Source organism: Vidua macroura, chromosome 6 (genome assembly GCF_024509145.1).
Source record: "Vidua macroura isolate BioBank_ID:100142 chromosome 6, ASM2450914v1, whole genome shotgun sequence".
NCBI lineage: Eukaryota > Metazoa > Chordata > Aves > Passeriformes > Viduidae > Vidua > Vidua macroura.
In genome coordinates this window covers 33,912,823-33,928,679 of record NC_071576.1, presented here as the reverse complement: position 1 = coordinate 33,928,679, position 15,857 = coordinate 33,912,823, and the positions used below count along the sequence as shown (strand labels likewise).

At 43.4% G+C, this 15,857-nt stretch overlaps 1 protein-coding gene across 5 annotated transcripts in view; it reads right to left on the bottom strand.

Moving 5' to 3' along the window:
• Positions 1-15,857, bottom strand: part of GALNT16 (polypeptide N-acetylgalactosaminyltransferase 16) — a 76,396-nt gene that overhangs the window by 38,712 nt on the left and 21,827 nt on the right. The window lies entirely within an intron of this gene.

Genomic DNA, 15,857 nt, shown 5'->3' with positions numbered 1-15,857 from the left:
GCAATGGAGTGCTAGAGCTCCCTAAAACTCCTGCAAGAGGCAGATACTGGCACCTACACATCTCATTCAAAGCACTAGACAATCCCCAGATCTTGAGATCCTTTTATGTAAAACAGGTTGGATGCTCTCTAATACTAGGCTTGATCACATTTCTCCCTCTGCTAAAGGTCTCCTTCTAGGAGTTACAGAGGGCAAGAGACCAGAGAATGCTTCCCAGTATCACACAGCATGTTGGTTGAGCAATCCTAGCGGGTTGGGAAAGAATTCAGGAGACCCGACACCACAGCAAATTCCTTAAGCAGGATAGTGCTTAGAAGAACATTCATCTCAGCAACTTTCTCTGACAAGGGCTATCCTTCAGTACAGACAGCCCTAGAAGAACCAGACAGTCAGATAAGATGATGGCAAACGAAATTCAGCATAAAGAAGTGCAAGACAATGAACATTAGAAAAAATAAATTGAACTACTCATGTACATTGACGGATTTCAAATGAACCGTGGCCACTCAGGCTACAGATCTGAGCATCCCTGTGGACAGCTCAAATGAAACCTGCACTCGGTCTGCTGAGATGGGAAATGTAGCAGATTGAGTGCACTGCAAATGGGATAGAGAAAACTGAAACCATCGTGAGCAGTTATATGAAATCAGTGACAGCCCAGTAGCCATGGCCAGAGCACAAGCTTTGTCAAGCCTGTATCTGGAAGGAAGCTACTGGAGGATGAAGAGAAATTAGAGGTTAGGACTATTCCATTTGGAGAAAAGATGAATTAAGTCAGAAAAAAAAATTAAAGCGGCCCATAAAATTATGCCTAATACAGCCAAAGCTAGCCTGATGCTCAGATTTCCCTTTATCACCATGCAAGAGTGAGGCAAATATCTTTTCATGGGGGAAAGAAAGAGAACTATTATTTTCAGCACTGAGAAATTCCTTCAGCCACTGCACAACCAAGCCAATGTTTTATGGATCTGCCCTTGTGTAGGACACACATAGGCACACTCCAGTGGGTGAGTGTGCCTCTGCTCTGCTTCTCCAGGCAGAGAGTGTCCTGCTCTGCCACCCCTGCTCCAGAGATGCTGCTGCCATGTCCTCTGCCCCTTGCAGCCACCACCACATCACCTGGACATGGTGCTGCATTACAGGAACATCTTGGCTACTTTTATGGCTGGTTGCACAGCCTGCTGCCTAGAATCTTCCTTGAATTTGTATTTTCAGTATGATGAGAAAATAATTCATTTCATACCTCTAAAAACAGAAATTTTTCTTTCCTTAAATCATACAAGGAGTTTTGTCTAACTCAGCTCCCACTTTTTCTTTTTGCTCTAGAAAACAATGCTGATTTGAAGCAAAAGCCCAGTTTATCACACACTTTAAATACTTTGCAATCACTGGCTTGCCCTTCGATACTTATCTCTTGCCCTTCCAAGTCTCGTAAAAGCAACAGCTGTTTTTGTTTTATGTTGTCAGGAACATATACTAGAAAATGTTGGAAATGACAACATATCTTCAGGAGACATTTTTCCCAGGACAGTGCAAGGGCTGGTGGTCCCTATAGTGGGGAGCAGGGTCTGCCAGCTGGGGACAATCCTATGCCCCAGGCAGAAGTGGGCACCAGGGCAGGGGCACCAGGACAGCCCCACCCCTGGGAATCAGGCACCTCTCTGGGGAAGGACAGGATGAGGGCCCACCTTGGCAGGGCCTATGGCTGGGCAGGGTGAGGCCATTGGGAGTTGGAGACCAGCCCTGCTGCAGCATCACTGGGGCAGAGGCTGTGAGACCCTGGGATCCTGGCCACAGGCACGGAGGGGAGAGTCCCAGGGAGTGGCCAGGGACAGGAAGGCCCTTTATTTCCCCTAAAAGCCATGACATATTTAAACCTGAGCTCTCAGGGGTAATTCTTCTAGATACTATGGTTCTCACATTACTTATACATCAAAAAATGGTAAACAAGCACTAGGAAATGATTGTCAGTTAAGAGTTAAGTCTCACTTGCAGTTTTATCTCAGACAGTGTCTCTTTGTGCTCTCCTCAAATAGGGGAAAAGGGAGGATTCAGAGGATGACAGCTAGGAGGGCCTGGCTTCAGCTTCCAGAAAGGCAGCTAATCGATAAATAATCAACAAGTAACCAAACATCCATCTATGAGCACCAAGAAGATAACAAGGTAATAAATAGGAGCTGAGATTTGTCAAGACCTAGTCATGTCAGACCAATCTAATTTTCTTCTGTGATGGAGTAATCAGGCTCAAGGGTATGGAGAAGCAGGAGACGGACACATCATGACTTTGATAATGTTTTTGGTAGGAGTTGTTAAGATGTTGCCATTAGCAAGCTAGAAAAGTAATAGTCTGGGTGAAACTACTGCAGAATGGGTGAAACTAGTTGGAAAGCTACCGGTGGAGCATAATTATTAGCTGTTCACAGTCAGAGCAGAGGGGTAAGAGCAGGTTTAGGGGTTTGTTCCGGATCCAGCTCTATTCAGTACTTTCATAAATACCTTGGATTCAGACACAGTAAGTTTGTCAAATCCGTAGGAAATCCAGAAAAAATGCCAGACACATTGGGTAACAAGATTCAAAGTTATCTCAACACATAGAAAATATGTCTGAAAACAGTTAAAGCAATTCAATAAGGGTGCTGCAGACCTTTTCAGTTCACCAGGTATGTGCTGACACAAAACATAGCAGAGACAGCATGGTAGCAACTCCTCAGAAAAGCCCTAGACATTACAGCTCATTACAAACGACACAACAGAAAAGTCAGATTAAAAAGGCAGAGCAAACACAATCCTGAGTGGAGCCTAGAGAGCTATGAACTAGCCTGACAAAGTGAATATAAAGCTTATCTTTAAGGACTGACTTGCTTTATCAGATTATATTCCTAGAACATAGATGTTGCACTACAGGACGTTTATTGCTGTGAAGTCAAATGATACTTGACAGGAACAGTACAGGTTCTCTATGAAACCCTGCCAAACCCTGTCAGAAGGGCAGACTAATGTCTACCCTCCTCTTTCCTGTCTCTTCACCTTAACACCTCTCACTTCAGGAAGAAGTCAATATAAGCAGATATTAGCTTTAGTATGTTAAAGGCACATTATGTACAGCTGAGTGCAGAGTCCAGACTTTTACCATACCAACAGGACAGTTCCTACCCCTAGGTCCTTGATGTAGTTACACATGCTGTATCTCCATGCTTGGGGCTGGAAGTATGAGTTAGGGGAGCAGAAGAGCCCAGCTCCTTATGACTGCCGCTCTCTAATACATTTTAAAAAAAAAAGAAACAAACAAACAAACAAACAAACAAAAAAAAAAAAAAAGAAAGAAACAAAACAAACAAACAAAAAAAAAAACAAACAAAAAAAACTACATTAAAGCAGAAATAAAGATGAAAAAGATGAATAGGCACTGGAAATGTGAGTGTCTAGACTAGGGATTAGCTAACAGTTTGCACAAATTAAGTTTTGTCCCAAACATTCCTGAGACCTCAAAAAAAAAAAAAAAAAAACACATATGAAAATTTCAGGAAGTACTGTAGACCTTCTAATCTTATTTCACTATTTCTCACATTTTCACATATGCTTTTCCCTTTCAGTGACAGAATGGACTCAGATGCTCTTCTGCTGTCAAAAGCATGTTCTGATTTGTGTTTTGACATGGTTCAAGAGACCAGAAACTATATAAATCGCAAAATTTACATTATTAGGGAGGGATTTTGGTAAAGGAATTAATGCTGTGCGTGTCTATGAAAACTTGAGAGCCTCATTTCTCGACTAACACAGGGATATTCCTCTAGGCCTGATTCCTTGTGAAATAGCTAGACTATAATAGAGACAGTGCCATTCATCTCTGTGCATTGCCATAGCCTGCCATGAGACACAGGCACACCAGCCACTAAAAGCAGAGCTAGGGAATTCAGGGTCCCAAGATGTATCTTTTTAACAGCAGGATTGGCCAAATTCAAAAAGAATAACCATACTCCAGGGGTCATGAGGAATCACTACTTAATTACAGTAAGGTATGTAAAACTCTCAAAGGTAAGTGCAATTAACCATTTTACAGTCACTGTGAAATTAGTCCAGCAGCAGTTTTATGTGACAGAACATACACTTTGCAGCTCTTGCACTTCTTACAAGTGTTTAGTGCCAGTACAACAAATGGAGCAGGGGGTGCCATGTTTCTCCTTTGTTTTAAGCTCATTTTCACAATTGCCTCTGTTCTGTCAAACCTCAGAACTGAAAAGCAGCAAGTCCAAGCCATCCCCACTAAGTGTCTTTCCATGGAAGACCTAACTGACCAGGAAGGTCTAATTGACCAATATGGACACAAAGCAAGCCAGGAAGTAACAACTTCACCAAACCTTCTTCCCTCTTGAGGTCCCCCTTCAATTTACCCCACTGCCACAGCCTCACACACTTTCACTGCTATGACTCCCAACCCTGCCAGCACCTCCCTCCCAACAAGCTCTGCATGTCCAACTCCCTCCCCAGCAGATTTCTCTCCTTTGAACTGGTTTAATGCCAATTTCAACCCATCATATTGAGATACTAACTTGCTGGCTGTGCAAATCCTCATCGCTCAGAACAAAGGTAAAAGCCAGTTCACCTCTGCAAACCCCACTGGTGTTGTTGGGGCTTGCATGGTGTGACATTTCTCTGTAGGCTCACTCTATGTGCTCCACACACTGTCCCAGTGACCTGAAGAAAAGTCCCAGAGAGAACAAGCCAGCACAGCACAACCACCAGCAGCGAGATGCTGGGAAGCAGAGCAGTGCCTGGAATGCTACAGAGACAGGTGCTACTCAGCTCTGTTACCCTACTGCACATGGATGGGCTATTACTGGCACACATCAGAGGGCAGGACTGAGAGCTGCAGCAACTCCCAAAAAATTCCAAGCGAGCAAGCTACTCTCTATGGACTGAATCTGCAAGATCATGTGAGCTAAATGCTTGTTGCCAAAAGCATTTGCTTTAGAGGGGGTGTTGTATTTCCAGTTCACACTAGGAATCCCAGTGTGCACATGGCTTTTGTTATGTCTCATGAAAAATCTGTACACTTCTCCAAAAAACTGTTCCTAGTCCTCAGAGACAAAAGCCTGTGCCTGACAGCACAAGGCCTATTCTATTCATGCATTGTTAAACTGTGTAAAGCATTTTAAATGTGGTTTGGGAACCATGCACTTATGGAACTTCTACTATGAAATTTTAATAAAAATTACCACAGTTAAATAGAACCATCACTGTTCTTTGAGAAGTGCAAGTGCTGACAGCAGAGCCCAGAGACCAATTTGAATGTTTCATTTGTAGCTTGCACAAACTGGAGTAACACAATGGAAAGAGTAAAGCAACTTGATCAGCTCCCATGGCACCTAGCTGGTCACAAAAAAATTTCTACTGCCATTAACACTGGGCAATCTTGAGGCGTGCTGCCAGTCCCAAGCTGGAGACCAGCAGTGGATGCCCAGCAGGGGATATTTCCAATGCCCTCTGGGAAGAGCCCATGGTCACCAGCTCACAGGGCTTCTCCAGGCCCTGCGACCGAGCTGTAGCTGCCATGGGATGGTGAAAGTGAGAAATAGAGGTTGTCTGCTGCGGTTTGCTTTCCAGTACTGATGCTTGCCCAAAGTGCCGCTCCACCTCCCTATTCTTTTTTGGGCATTTATTGCCTTCTGTGCATGCAGAGGCAATTCTCTGTCAGCTCTGCAAGACTTGCATCTCAACTCTCTTCTGGTTTTGTCCTGAGAAGTCCTTTCTCTCTATGCCTGCCTCATGACTAGAAAGTCATGCCATTCCACCAAATATTTTCTATTTTGTTCTTCTTTTCTTCTCTCGCAGTTTTGCCAGACACTGAGTTGTTGACAAGGAAAGTGTCCTCAAGAATCTGATCCAAAAAGGTGGAAATTCTGTACAAGATAAGAAAGGAGAAACAACTACATTTCTGTGTTTGGTTTCCAATAGCAACATTCTCCCCACAACCAGCAATTTTTGGATGCCACATTCAGACCCTCCTCTAAGAGATACAGAAGATCACACAATGTATTCCATGTTATTGCCTACAGCATGGATTAGGTGAACATCAGAGGCTACTATGATGTCTGCCACAAGCAGACATGGGCTGTTAGTGTGCAGAACTTGGAAAAAGGATATTGCTGACTTAGAGGTCACAACAGTGTGTTGATGGACAAGGTCTGGTCACCAACCTTCAAGGAGACTTGCCATGGTTTGTCAGCTGGTCTTTTGGGCAGTTTAAGGGAAGAAAGCAACGCAAGAGAGCAAAACTGTGTGGGAAGTTTACCGGGGGAGCAGCAAAAAAAAAAAACCCTTGAGTAATTAAATTACTGCCTCTATCATGAGCAGTGGTTCTCTGATACCCTCATCCAAATCCTCAGCACACAGAAGGGTGGCATCTGTCTCACCACACTCCCAGCTCCTTGCTTTCATGTGTAAGTACTCACAGTCTTGCTTCTGAGGCAGCCACGTGGCCTCCGCCTAATGATCCTACTTAGCCATTGCTTTAGTGTCTCTGTGGAGAGGCATCCTTTGTGCAATATTTCATCCAGATCCTGCATGTCCTTGTCTACAGGAGGGAAGAGATGCTTCCAGGAAGCATGGCTGAATCATTTTGCCCAGATCTCAAGGACATGCAATGCAGCATGGGTTGACAACTGGAGGACGGCCAAAAGTAACACAGAGTGCACAAGTGCCAGCACTACAGCACACATCAGTGTCACTCATTTTGCAAACAGCAACCCAAAGAGCATGGGATACTTGCTGCTGTGCTGGTTATGTGAGCTCAGCACCACACTGTGTACAAAGAAGTTACTTCCACATGCAGTGACTGGCTTCCACACCAACTAACCTCTCTCCATGCTCACCTAGATTAACAATCAATGCATAAATCCTGCTAATTTGGATTCCCCTCTCAATACAGTAATGATATATATTCTTTGTAGAATAATAACCTGAGAAGCTGGAATTTATATAGTATATATCTATATAACATATAGCACAAGGAGATGACTTCTATCAAGTATGTCCATCTTTGACCCAGCTGTTCAATCCTGAAGAGACTTTCAGCAGTTAACAAGGATTAGACTCTAAACAGTGTTCTGGCACAGTTGCCCAGAGGCAGGAAGACATTGCCCATAGCTGGAGGGAGGGGATATTATGCCCTAAGGTATCCTTCTGCACTTTTGACACTTTCCAGAAGTGTTGAATAAAGCAAAGCAATGGAAGCAAAAAAGGGCTTCAAAGATACATGCCTAAGGGCACTCTTTTCCAAGCTTGGAGGAAATGAGGCTGCTCAGAACCACAGAAATTCAGACCCCGGATGAGGTAACACAGTTGCCAAGGTGCATTTCTTCCCTCAGTTTGATGTCTAATGCACACAAATGTCTATTATGAAAATGTACAGTATAATTTTTGGTTTAATATATTTATGATATTTACATACACTGATTTTGTATAAAAAACACCCACATGTCCAGACTCACATATATCTGGCTTCCATGTTTGTTCATTTTTTATCTCATACCCCGGAATAATGCCATTTGTTTCCTATTCAGCAAACTTTGTTATGACATGAACACTGCCACTTTTGCTCATAGGAACATTTATGCTGTTGTATTCCACTCCAGGAGAAAAACAATGTGGAAAACCCCATGAGAAATAGTGAGTGGATGGTTTTCAAAATTGCTGACTACCAGCACAAGCAGGGAGTGTGAGGTCTGTAGGGTTGCTGCTCCTTGAAACAGCACTTGTTTTCTAAGCACATTTCCCTGTATCCATAAATATCCATGACAACATCTGGTGCTAGGGAGAAGACAGACAGGACAGCACATTTTTTGAATACCTAAGGGACTAGGCTGTTCATGTTGGCACCCTCACCAAAGCAGCACCACCGTCAGAAAGAGATTCCAGCAGGTAGCTGGGGACACAGTGCCTCTGGGTATGAAGGTTTTGCACAGAGAAGATGGTCACATGAAGCTGTCTGCATTCAGACATCTGTTTAGTATCACACAGGAAATCTACTCAGCAAAAGCCATCCAGGTTACTTACTGTATGTAGGAATACTGCTCTGTTAAAGGTCATGCCTACACAATCTTTAAAAGTGTGTTTTGAGATCCTTCAGAGTAATAAAGGTACTATGTGAAGAAGCATTTTTTCTTTTAAAAAAATAGCCCTGTCTTCATAGACATTTAAATATGCAATGAATACCTCTGGTTTCCCGGTGATTTAGAACTAGGAAAACAATGAAGAAGCAACAATATTCTGTTATTTGTGTGCTAATTTGTGTTAGATACTCTGTGGCCACTTGGGTGTTACCTGAACCCTGATTTATAGCACCCGTATCAAGACAGACTGACATATGGCATTCTGTATCAAGATGACACCCCATGGCCACCTGGTAACAGCCAAAAAGCTGACAAGACAGTTCAAATGAGGGTGGTCCATGTCTTCATAAATCATCAGTCACATAAAGTGCATCTTTCTCTGCCCACTCCCCCACCTACGCTGTCTGCACAGGGACAACATGTGTATGTGCCTGCCTGCTGATGTACTAATCTATTTCCTTTGAACTTGAGTGACCTACATTCAGTCCTTCCTCCCAGTGAATCACAACTGTCTGGAGTGACAGATGCTGCCACAGATATTTTCACAGAAAAAGAGATGGCAACTTTAAGCCTCATAAGCTGCTAACATAGTAAGTGGTGAACTGGTTACCTAAGAGATGAGCAGAAGTCAGCTGGCACTGAGAAGCGGGCACCACTCACTCCAAGTATTAAAGTATTTAATTATGTTAAGCTTGCGGCTCATTTTCTTTGCCTTCAAGATCACACTGTAAGGGATTTTTGCTAAGGCTAGAGAAAGGAAGCCGAAGTACCTTTTTAATCATTCATCCTCAAGAGCTTTAAATTGAGATTAGAAGATTAAGAATAAAATAGCGCTGTTTTGCAACTAGCCAACATTCTCACCCCACAAAAATACTGTACACGTGCACAGCTGAGCCAGGAAGACAAAGGGATGCCTCAGGACATTTCACACCCCCACCAGGGACAAAGCCAGCCCCACAGCAGGAGGTGGGAATTTCTCCCCGTCTTCCAACAAGGACAGATTTTCCTCTAATGTGTTTTTGTTAGCAGGTCTTGTTCAAACAGCCATGATTTTAAATATCAACCAATTCTGCACCAACTCTCTCCCCTCTCCCCATGTTAATCACCGGGCTGACCCTGTCACACCTCTCACAGGTAGCTGCACCAGGCATCCTGCAGATGGAGCCGGGTGGCAGCCTGGCCCCAGGAGCCACACTCCTTCCTGCCTTTGTGCCAGCTGGGCCCAGTACCATGCTGCTTCTGGAGGCTGGCTCGCAGCCCCAGAGCCTGCACGGACCTTGTCTTCCCAGGAGATAACACCTGAACAGGATCTGACCTTGACGAGTCAAGTAATTTGCCACAACGCTCCACACAGCTCATCCCCACATTAGCTTTTGAACATCACAGAGAAAGGCTTTAGGCAGGACATATTGTTTGGGAGACAAACAGGCCCAATATGAAAATGCAAATTGTCTGTAAACCAGCAACCAAAGTGACATTTAGCAGAGTGACTTAATATAGCTCCTCATGTCACTGCTGAATCATGACCTGGTTTCTTAGAGAATTTCAAGAATGACCTTCAGCTTACAATGTAAACTTGTATTTTGGAGGCTTGAAGCTATGAGATCTACTCCCAAAGATTGTACAGGCATTCCTTCTGTAGTGACAACAGTAATGGTGCATATACATCCATGATTTATTACAAAAATGAGTCCCTTTGTATAAGACCTTCTTCACTCAGACATCATCTCTGCTAGGCATCCAGCCCTGCAGCATGCAACATTGTTTTCTAATAGTGGAAAAACTGACTTCCTATTCGTCCATGAAGATTTGAGACTATCAGGCCATTGCCATTTTGTTTAGGAGCCAAATGATATTCCATTTTAATTGATTAATTTTTCATTTACTGCATTGCTCCAATTCCAGGACTTAGCAATCAATGTGAACTGACAAAACCCTCAGGGCTGCACCCTGCTACTGTTTGGGTCTCCATTTGCAAAGGCATTAAATTCACCTCCCCAACAGCAAATTTAATCAAGCATGCATACCAATGAAGAATCATGCAATGGGCTCATATATGCCTGTCAGATATGAAAAACACCTGTGTTATGCTATGCAGGCCTCTGCCATTCTAGACTTCAATCACACTAATAACAGAGGCCCCCTCAACAGCCCCTCAGCTCTGCCATTTAGTCACTGTCAACCAGGAAAGAGCTGGGCACAATAGGAAGAGCAGAACCACGGAAGCATCACAAAAATACACTCAGAACAGGTATTGCCACAGCCACTGCTCATAGAAATATCGTTCCACCCAGGCACAAAGTTCTGCAGCCCCTCACACAGCCCCTTGTCTCATTCTGCAGGTGCAAACTGCAGCAAAACAAAGTCAGTGATAGCGAGGATCTTTAAAATCCATTACTCAATCAATCCCTGTCCAATACAAAGGGTATCATCTGATTCTGCACACACAATGCTCAAAGTTCTGTATCATAAGAACATCTTGTAAAGATACAACTCCTGGGTTGCGTTGTTAGGACAACTCATGGCTTTTCTATGGATACGATAAATTTTCGCTGTCAAAGTTGCAAAAAAGAAAAAGGTGGATATCTAGAAATTCAAAACCCAGAAGGTAAAGAACTTGATTTTCAAAACAAGTAACATTTGAATGTTCTGTGGTCATCAATAACACCACTACAGACACCTTGGGCTATAATAGTTTCTTCTGACCTGGCTTAACCATAAATATGATCAAGCAGATTTTGGGAGCTGCTGGTTTTGAGTTCATTTATGAAAAGGTATGTCTGGAATTTTTCTCCACATATTCAACTAATGAAATTTTGCCCAAATTCCATTTTTAAAAAGCTCCCAGTCATATAACCAAGTCCCACTTCCCTCTCACCCAAAAACTGCACTCCTGACACACCAGACTCCTCTCCTGGCCACCCAGCTCACCTGGTCATCAGCTCAGCAGTTTCTTACTCTGTGAGCAAGATTTCCCTTTTCAAAGTTCATGTATGGGTCACAGTAAGAAATGTGGGTGTCTGTTTAATTTCACTGGGGCAGTGATCCTAACCTTTGGCTTCTCAAGGATGTTGTGTGAGTATAACCAATACTGTCAAGAAGACAGCTTTCCCTTCTCAAGATCAGATGCTTTTTAAAATTTCTCCTCTTCTGAAGTATGACAGCTGAGTATGACCAGTAGGATTGAGTGATCTCCACTCACAACCCTGGGCAACACAACAGCCTCACCTACCTCCCATGGCCAAAGGAGCACTGGGCAGGTGCATTTTCCACCACACAGACCTCTTTCACCAAAGAGAGAGAACAACTCCAAAAAGCCACTGGTCAAAGAACCTTGCCCAGGCCTTCAGCAGCCTTCCTAAATAGGAATGAAAAATAAATGTAGACACATCCAGTCTTGTCACAGCTCCATGAAACCCACAGGGTTGCTCATGAGGATGAGCACTGCTTGGTGAGTTCTGCTTTCTCCTCTCCACACAAAGCTACATGAAGCACATAGGCTTTGTTTGTCTTCAGAAAAACACAATGTAAAGTTCTGAGTGATTGTAAATTGCTAGTTAAATTCAGTGGTAAAATTGTCAGTGACATCAGCAGCATTTCAGCCACAATAAAAATACAAACAGGGAGAAACAAACACACACAGAGTACTCACAGAGGGCCCAATTTCCTGCTATCTGTCTGAATTTCAGAAAAATTAAACTGCTTAGCACATTAAGGCTCCCTTTCTTACAACTCCTTATTTGCTCTGGAAAATGGCTCTTGTTCAGAAACCATTTTAACTATATTGTAAATGGCCTTCATTACCCAGAAGACAAATAATGTATAAACTTCTTTCTGGAAATTGTGGTGGTGATGTAAAGATTAAAAGCAAAACAGCTTGTTTGATGTATGGGGTCTGTAAAACAGCTTTTTCTCCCAAACAGGAAAAAAAAAAAAGTTGAGACATTCTTCACATTTCTGGCTTGCTCTTGTTGGGTTTCAGCATTTCTGGCTCCACAAAGGAACATGGGCAATGAACAAATATGAACAAGGAAGGAAAGGAAATGTGCTGAGAGGTTTCTTCAAAGTAGATTAAAAAAAAAAGTCATAAAACCAAAAGCAGAACTGTGGTTGCAAGCATCAAAGATATCACAAAATAAACTCTAAAAACTCTCCAAACCCTGAAAACCCACAAAAACTTGAAAGGACTGTTACAGATACAGAAGCAGGAGGCCTGTCCCTAGATCATAAAAGTTTAATGAGAAAGAGAAATTAGCTTGTAATTCTGCATTACAGTCTAGAATAAGCACTTCTTACCTTAGCTGGTTGAATGTAAAAAGTGTTCTGTATGAGTCTGACCATGGACCAATGGCATGCAGGCAGCGCACTCATCTCCATGCCCCATTCCAGACAGCTTCTCTCTGCCAGTGCTGAAGGCAGCCGGACCAGCAACACACCCAAATGCCAATAAAGATTAACACTCTTTAGCAGAGCACCTTGTACTGAACAAAACAGACTTAACTGTTCAAATCTGATTTTTGATTAGCACAAAGGCAGCTGCCAGTGAGGCCCCTGCAGCCACCATGTGAACATTAGCTCTCATGCCCAGTAGCACTCACTGCTCACAATCCAGCCAACTGCCAGGACAGCAGTCTTTAACATTTCTCCCTAATTAAGATATTTAGGATTAAGATATGTACTGATGAAGGACTCTTCATGATCTGTCAATATATACAGGTCTTTATACAACTGTCACTCATACAGCTTACAGCTCTCTTTCTCTCTTGTCCCTTCCTCCCCAAGCCAAAATAAAAAAGGCATATTTAAGGTTGTAGGGTTAGGTACTCAACAAAAAGGGCAATCCTGAATTTTAAGTGTCAATACAAAGCTACTTCTATCATGCATGTCCACTAAAAGCTTTAACTGGCATGACTGCACATAATTCCAACATGTGCCCTCATGCAGGAGGCTGAACTCTCTGGAGTTCTTCCTCTGCTTCCCTGCAATCATGTGCAAAGTACCTCAGAAACAAGTGGCGTGCCAAAAGTGTTCCGATCAAGGCCCCACTGATATCTCGCAAATTTAAAAAATTTGAAGCCTGAAATCATAGTCAGGCCTGCAACTTGGTCCCAAGGGGAGCCAGAGCAGCACTAAGCCAGAGAAGTCTCTGCATTCCAAGAGGCAGCTTCCTTCACATATGCTAGGATCCTGTCAGGATCACCCTTAGGAAGGGATGCAGGAAAAAAGACTTTTCTTTTTTAGGAGGCAGCATTTTCACAGAATCACAGAATGGGTGAAGTTGGAAGGGATCACAGTGAAGTCTGTGATCTGGTTCAACCTCCCTGCTCAAGCAGGGTGATCCTAGAGCACATGGCACAGGATTGTGTCCAAATGGTTCTTGAATATCTCCAGTGAGGAAGACTCCACAACCTCTCTGAGCAATCTGTTCCATGTGGATAGTCACCCACAGAGGACAGAAGTTCCTTCTCATGTTTAGGTGCATCATTTTCTGCCCGTTGCCTCTTGTCCTATTGCTCAGCACCGTGGAGCAGAGCCTGGCTCCACCCTCTGACACTCTCTGTGGAAGACTGAAAAGGTCCCCTCTCAGTCATCTCTTCTAGAGGCTAAGCAGGCCCAGCTCTCTCAGTGTTTCCTCACAAGAGAGATGGTCCAGTTCCCTCATCATCTTTGTCATTTTGAGGTTTTTTTCTCCTCTTCAAAGTCAGGCCTTCTCAGGACAGATCTTTTCCTCTTCTAACATCAGCTCTATAATTATAGCAGAATCCCCTACACCTCTGTAATGGTCATTCTGGAAGTTCCTTCCCTTCTTCTCCTTATCTATTGCCCAGTCCTGCAGTATTTTCCAGTGGATGCTTGTGGAAAGGAAAATGGCTATCCAGGCTACCAAGAAACCCCATGCCATAGGCATGCTGTGGAAGGACCTGCTCCATCTCTGCCAGAAACTCAGTGTGCTCTGCTATTGGTACCTTCCCTCTTGTAGGATTTTAACACTGCCCAAAACAGTAGAAAAATGGAAAACAAGAATGAAAACACAGCAAAACCCATAACCACTTCACACACAAATAAGCACCACACCAGGGAAGAAGCTGAACTCCCTTTGCCTTCTCCCAGGCCTGCCATTGAATGTGCTGCTGGAAGCAGCAAATGACACCAGTTTCCTTCAACTAGTCTAAGCCCTCCAAATGTCTGATGAAAGACCCAAGCTATTCTTAAACTCAAACTGCAGGATATTCCAGTGCTCCAGAGTGCATTTGGCTGCTCATCTCTCATTGCCTGGATGGGTAGCAAACAGGCAGTGACAGACACACACCAACAGCCTGCAACTGCTCCTAGCCTGTCTCAAGCAGAGGGAGCAGTAGGTCTCATATTTGGAAAGACCCCAAAGTATCATAAACCTGCTGTAGTTTCCCTTTACAGCACATTTCTTTCTCTGATTGCATATGCAACCACCAGGGCACAGGCTATAAAGCTCAAACCTACAGTTAATACAGAGATCTGCTTGCATTTCTAGATGTTTGTTACCATAGCAATACCACAGTACTTTTTAGCTTTAAAAAAAAAAAAAAAAAAAAAAAAAAACAAAAGCAACAAAACAAGCTAAGTCCTTATCCGGTGCACACAGAACCAGTTCCCAGTTATGTGAGAAGGAAACCTCACAGTGTGCTGTGGATGTGGCACAGCCTCCTGCCCGGGAGCAGGGTGCTGAGAGGAGATGCTCAGCTCCTGCCTCAGCCCCGCTGTGATTGCAGGGCTCTGCCCACCTCATTCACCAAAGCTGTTTCTGACACCTGCACCCAGCATGGTGCTGCTTCCTACCCACGCTGATCAGCACCACATCACTGCACTTCTCACCTCTTGGGGAGCTCTCGTGATTAACTTTTCTCAGAACATGCATCAGATTCTTAGGAGCATCCACTTTCAGCTTCTTCCTCAAACAGCCCAGCCAAAAGGAGCTTACAAGACCAGCACAAATAACCTAAAGCCAACTTTTCCTTCAGTGCTAGAGTTTACTTCAGGGTCTGGTAGTGATCTTCAGAAGCCTTAAAACAACTACCCTAAGACTGTTTTCCAGGCCTGCCATATCAACACACAGCTTGGACAACAGCTTGTTTTTCAGCATACCATTTACAGGCTATTCCAAAACATGTGAAAAAGACAAAAAAAGTTGACTGACACCTATTTACTCCTCAAATAGCACTAACTGTAGTCATGTTCAGAATCAAGGCTACCCACAGGAGAATCCTTCCAGAAGCAGAAAGATACATATTCTTTTGCCAGAAGATTTCTTTTGTATTTTTTTTAAGAGTCAAACACTTGGTACATTTGGGTAATTTTGGAAAGCTGGCACTTAAGCAACCAATGCCCCAAGCTAGTGGAGCAGAAAAGCTTAGCAGCACACTTCATTAGAAACCAGTGAAGTTAAACAATAGAAAATTGTCTCCCACCATCAAACCTTTGTGAGGTATGTCCATCATAAAATGGAACAATTTTTTGCACACCTATCCTGCTGATGCACTTGGACTGCACACAACCCACGTCTGTAGGCCTGTTCACAGAGGGTAACTGCCTGATACAGCTCCTGCAAATGAATACTCATTCCTTAAACACAGGCAGCTCAGGTTTGTGCTGCAACACTAAAGGCCTGGAATTGACAGATATCTGTCAGCCACGCAGATCAAGAAAATGAATAATTTCATTAGAGGACATCAGAAAGGTATCTTTCAAAAGTTCACTGATCTTTAGTCA